Source organism: Gracilinanus agilis, unplaced genomic scaffold (assembly GCF_016433145.1).
Source record: "Gracilinanus agilis isolate LMUSP501 unplaced genomic scaffold, AgileGrace unplaced_scaffold18003, whole genome shotgun sequence".
NCBI lineage: Eukaryota > Metazoa > Chordata > Mammalia > Didelphimorphia > Didelphidae > Gracilinanus > Gracilinanus agilis.
In genome coordinates this window covers 1-5,913 of record NW_025349145.1, presented here as the reverse complement: position 1 = coordinate 5,913, position 5,913 = coordinate 1, and the positions used below count along the sequence as shown (strand labels likewise).

Below are 5,913 nucleotides of genomic sequence, written 5' to 3'. Positions count from 1 at the left end.
ATGTCCTTCAATTGGGGAATGGCTGAACAAACTGTGGTATATGCGGGTGATGGAATACTATTGTGCTAAAAGGAATAATAAACTGGAGGAGTTCCAGGCGAACTGGAGAGACCTCCGGGAACTGATGCAGAGCAAGAGGAGCAGAGCCAGAAGAACATTGTACACAGAGACTGATATACTGTGGTAAAATTGAATGTAATGGGCCTCTGTACCAGCAGCAATGCAATGACCCACAATTCTGAGGGATTTATGGTAAAGACGCTACCCACATTCAGAGGAAGGACTGCAGGAGAGGAAACATATAAGAAAAACAACTGCTTGAACGCATGGGGTCGGGGTGGACAGGATTGAGGGTGTGGACTCGAAACTACCAGACCAATGCAACTACCAACAATTTGGAAATTGGTCTTGATCAAGGACACATGACAAAACTAGTGGAAATGTGCATTGGCCATGGGTGGGGGGAGTGCGGGGAGTGAAGGGGAAAGTAGGAGCATGAATCATGTAACCATGTTAAAAATGAATATTAATAAATGTTTGAGAAAAAAAATATTCAGGCCCTGCCTGTTTTGATTTCTTGTGCTTTGCAGATATTAGATATTTTAAATGGTAAATGTTTGTGTCATATCTGCATCTATGAATTCTAAAGGCCCCATTTTCCCAACAGTGTGTGTTTATACCATGTTTCTGTGTCATTTTTTGGTAATTCTTTCAATGTGTCTAACCTTTTCGTTATTATTTTCTCTCTCAAGGAGATCTCTGACCAGTGAGTTTTGATATCACTATTGGAGTTGTTTTGGTTGAGAAGCAGACCTTACTCTTGGAAGATGTAGATCACATTGTATGTGTTCCAACTGCTCCACAGACAGGCTGTTCTCTTCTCTTCCTCCCTCTCTTCAGATCTTCCTCTTCCCTGAGACAACAATTTAGCAGTAAAGCAGTGACAGGGATTGAGAGGACAGATTCCAATTTTGAAAGAAGTTCTGCTGTGGGTCAGATGCTACCAAACAAGGTGGCACTGCAGAGAAATCTTTCCTGAAAGGAAGGACGGGTCAGTTGATGTGGAAGCTTCACTGTTGTCTCATTTGGAGAAATTGCTGCAGCCACCCCAGTCTTCAGCATCCACCACCCTGATCAGTCCCCAGCTATCAACATTGAGACAAGATGCTGCACAGGAAAAATCTTATAACTCACTGAATGTTCGGGGCATGATCAGCATCTTTTAGCAAGAAAATATATTTTTTCAATAAAATATTTTTAAATTATTTTGTACACTGTATTTCTACACACAATACTATGGCACACATAAGAGACTCTAGTATAGTGTAAATGCACCTTTTAGTTGCACTAGAATACCAGAAAATTCTTGTTTTTCTTTGTTGTGATAACCAATTTATTGCTTTCATTTGGAACTGAATTGGCAAACCTTTGGATGGCTGCCTGTATGCAGGGTAAATCGGGGATAATCTCAGAGGAAGATCCTGGAAGTGTGAGCAAATTTCTCAACATTTTGGAAATGTGTGTGTGAAGGGGCAGATTCTGGGAAATGGCTGTGGCTGTTAGTGCAGAGTAAGTTGAACTTAGCTTCGTCTTGAAGGAATCCAGGGAATAGGGAGCAGGAGATGATAAGAGCCAATTCTCTCAGGAGACCCGCTCTGGGGGAGAAGGCAGAGAAAGTAGAGGAGGGGTCTGAGTGGATGAGACATTGACAGGATCAAGGAGCCATAAATGGGATTTCAAGTTCCACTTTATTGAGGGATTGGGTCCAGTACTTATACAAAATGATGCTCTAGTAACTAAAGATGCATTACATTATTGAAAGTCAATCAGGAATCATAGACCTTACAACAGAATTAGCCAGTCCTTCTGCCTCTTTCCTACATTCTTCTGCTACACTGACCAAGTCTCCTTGGGACTTCCTAACCTTAGAATGACACAAAGAACTTCAGATCTGCAAGAAATCTTAGATGGCAGTGAGTTCCTGATCAGCCTTAAAACCTCTTTGGAAATGTGCCTGGCTTACTTTAAAAATAAAACACCAAACTTATATTATCTGGGAACAGCTGGGTGGCTCAGTGGATTGAGATCCAGGCCCAGAGACGGGAAGTCCTGGGTTCCAATCTGACCTCAGACACTTCCTAGCTGTGTGATCCTGGGCAAGTCACTTGACCCCCATGGCCCACCCTTACCACTCTTCTGCCTTAGAACCAATATAATGTATTGATCCTAAGATGGAAGATAAGGGTTTTTTAAAATGCTATATTATCTGTTATGTTCCATAATCTATATAATCATATATTATATATTACATATAGGGCAAGCTTATAGCCCACACTTACTGGGAATTCCTTGTTCATGGGGAATAATTGCAATCCCTGATCCTGTAAGGGATAAAAATTAAAAGGTTGGACTGAATATATGAGTGTGGTCACCAGAAATTATTACTCAAGTCAGAATGACTTTTTTTTGACTTTTCAAGAACATGATATTTAATTTTCTTACAGGCATCATTACAGTAATTTTTATTTTTTAATGTAATTTATTTAGCAGATGTGCACCATATAATACACAAACTTAATTACAGAACTACTGGCATTAAAACAAAATAAATATTTAAAAATCCTTGCCTCCTTAAAGTATCCAGAAGAAAAATATTCAAAAATAAAAAGTAAAAATTATTATCTCAAACAGATAAGACAAAAAATAAGGGAAAGCTTAACTAATGCAAAAATTCACACATAAAAAAGTACTAGTCATCATCAAATGTAATTTTTTTCCCTTGAAATACTGTGATTTTAGATATTTGTTCTTTTCATTTCCAGCTTGCTTCCCAAGAAGGATGAAGGGGCTGTTGCAACTGTGACTTCTTCTTTTCAGGTTTTGTATACACACTCCTGTCAAGGTGATTCTTGATCTGAGTTTCATTTTGTTGATATGCTGAAATTCTGTTTTTTGGAGGATGTTCTCTGGCATTTCTTCTTGTCCTTCTGGATTCAGATAAAGAAGAAAAAAATGTAGATTCTAGTCTCCTGGCTTTTGTAGTTGGTCTCATTTTCTCCACAAGCTTAAGAGTCTCAAGCTTTTCTTTTTCAGAAAATGTTTTTGGGGAGTCTTTTTGGTCTTTTGGTCCTTAAATGAAGAGCAACTGTTTTCCTTCTTTCTGGTCCGCTTAATTTTACCAATAAAGAAATCATCATCACTTGCTATCTTCAGACAGTGAAGACTGTTTATAAAACCTTTCTTCTGTGCTATCATCAAAATATTCCTTTTCTCCTTCACTATTTTCTTCCATATCACTGTCATTATTAGTGATGACAGTAGAAATTTTTGATCTATTTATTTTGTTAGTGTTGGGGAGATTTTTCTTTTCTGGTTCTGCAAGTGTATTTTGGGTTTCACAATCAATCTTGAAGGGCTCCCTATTTTTTGTTCATGTTCTAGCTTACCCATTTCTTTTTCAAGTATTCTTGGCTTCTTTGATAATATTTTAACATTTTCCCCCTTTTTTTACTGTACTTTCTTGGTGTTTGAATTTATTCAAATTATTATGAGAGCTTTGCTTTATCCCCATCTCCTCACTGTAATTTTCTTCTGAAGAATCTTTCAATGATTCAACTTCAGTAATATTCTGTCTTGCATCTTTAAATGCTCTGACAGCAGCTTTTAGTGCATCTATTTTCTTCTTCAATAATGGATGTGTAGCTAATCTAGCAATTGCTCTTTCAGTTGCTGTAGAATCTGGCTTTTTGCAGATTTTTTCAAAGTTGATATCATCATCAAGTGCAGATTTAGTTACTTCTCAGGCTTTACATCCTTCATGGCATGAATTTCTTCAAGTAATCGTTGTGTTCTTCTTTGATTTTTCACTAATGTATCTTCAGTACCCTCTGTCAGTCTACAACCACCATTCAGGACCCTTCTTACTCCTCCTTCCAGGCCGTCAAGTGCGAAAAGGAGGTCGATCCCTGGGGCTCGTCTGTCCCGGCGAGCTAAGCATGCAGTGTTCTGAGGCCATGTTGACCGAAGTGGGCTCCTCGATGTCCCCTTCCCATCACAGCCCCAAAACTGGGGACACCCAGCAAACCCTCAGCTTGTTATTGAGGTTCAGTACTTCTGGTTGGGCCATAGTGAAGCCTCCAGACACAAGACACAGCAGCAGCAGTCGTGAAAGAAGTGAAGTTCCAGATCCACGCTGACATCCACGAGGGTTGCACCATCACAACTCCAGCACACTACACCAGAAAATCCCCAGAATGACTTTTTATGGTAGTTTATTTACAAAAGGAGAAAGAGTGAAAGTAAGGAAATAGAGAGAGTAGGTAATTACTCTGGCCTGGTCCAAACCAGGTAGGGCTTCAGAGGCTCCAGCAAAGAGGGCCCAGAGATAGATTAAACAAGTGTTTTAGCCATGAGGGCTCCTCCAAGATGAGGGGCCTCTTCAGAGGTTAGTACCTCTCAGAAAAAAAGCCAGGAAAAGAAGTCAGTCTTTTTCATTCACCCACATGGTAGTTCTAAGGAAAAAATCCAAGAGCAGTGCAATGTCCCAAGCCAGAGTTCCTTCAAGTTCAAGTTGAAGGTGAAAGACCTGGTCACAGGAAGTTCTTGCCACTTTTAAAAACCATTCCTTTCATCACTTCCAGTACTTCCTTCCACTTTACATGGACCAATTACAGCTAAAGCTTTGCTTAGGACTGCCAAGGGGGCAGTCATTCAATTCTGATTCGTCACCCACCATTGCACACATGGGTCACAAACCTCCATACTTAAGGATAAGTAGAGTGTATACACTTCTGGTGATTAAATCTAAAAATGGGCAGGGGAGAGTTAATCCCATCTTCACAATTCCCATCAGGAATGGGGTTGAATGGATTACCTGTGCCTTCCAATGTAGGGTAGGCATACGCTGAGCCAATCAGTGTAGCACACGTATAGCCCAGGACATCTAAGGGCATCACAGACCTGTTACTGCTCAATCTTGGGTGACTGAATACCACTTGTCCCTCTAAGAAGTTGGAACACCAACCACTTGGGGGTCTCATCACTAGTTAGCATGCCAGAGTCTCGTTCCTTAGTGGAATTAACCAGAAAAATTGCTTCACCAACTAAGAACAGCCATGCACCACCACCCACAGAATCAAGAAAGAGCTATCAATCTGTCAGTCCTTTCCCTGTCCCAGCCAGGTGAGATTTCCCATGTTGAGGGGGATTTCCACTCTGAGTAAAGCATAGACAAGCCCCATTTTGGATATATTATTGTGAGTCTTGATTTGACTCATTGGGATTATTATCTCTATAGTTGTTTTGATTATGATTATGATTATTGTTATATCTATAATTATTGTTATTTCTGAAATTACCATTATTCCTAGAATTCATGTTATTGAACACCTCATTCCAGTTTCTGTAATTTAACATTAAGTGACCTTTTTTCCACATAAATAGCACTTTGGTGTTTTATTTGTGGATTTTTGCAAAAGGGCTATGGCCACTGCTTGATTTGCTTTTTCAATTTGTTCTTTTAAAATTTTAATTTCTTTCTTTAATTCCTCTACTGATTCATTGTGTGAAAGGAATTTTTTGTTCTCTTTGTCTATTCTGAGTTTACACTTGTAAAAAGAGTATCTTTTATTCTCTTTGCCTAGTTGGAGTTAACACTTTGGTTAACAATATCTTAAGTACCCCTACTTGAACTAAATGAAGGAGTTCACAAGTCATTTACTATAATGGATGGCAACTCCAGAAACTTGTGAATCCTTTGATAAGAGTTTACACCTTCAGAGGATGAAAGGTATGGATTCTAAATTTGTGAATCCTATGATCAGAGTTGACACCTTCAGAGGCCTTTGATAAGAATTGACACCTTCAGCACCATAAAAGGAAGCCCCAAAATCCCTGAGAGCAGATTGTCTTTGA

The 5,913-nt window shown here is 39.3% G+C and overlaps 1 pseudogene; it reads right to left on the bottom strand.

Moving 5' to 3' along the window:
• Positions 1–2,749: 2,749 nt before the first annotated feature.
• Positions 2,750–5,039, bottom strand: LOC123254225 (annotated as a pseudogene).
• Between the last annotated feature and the right edge of the window lie 874 nt (positions 5,040–5,913).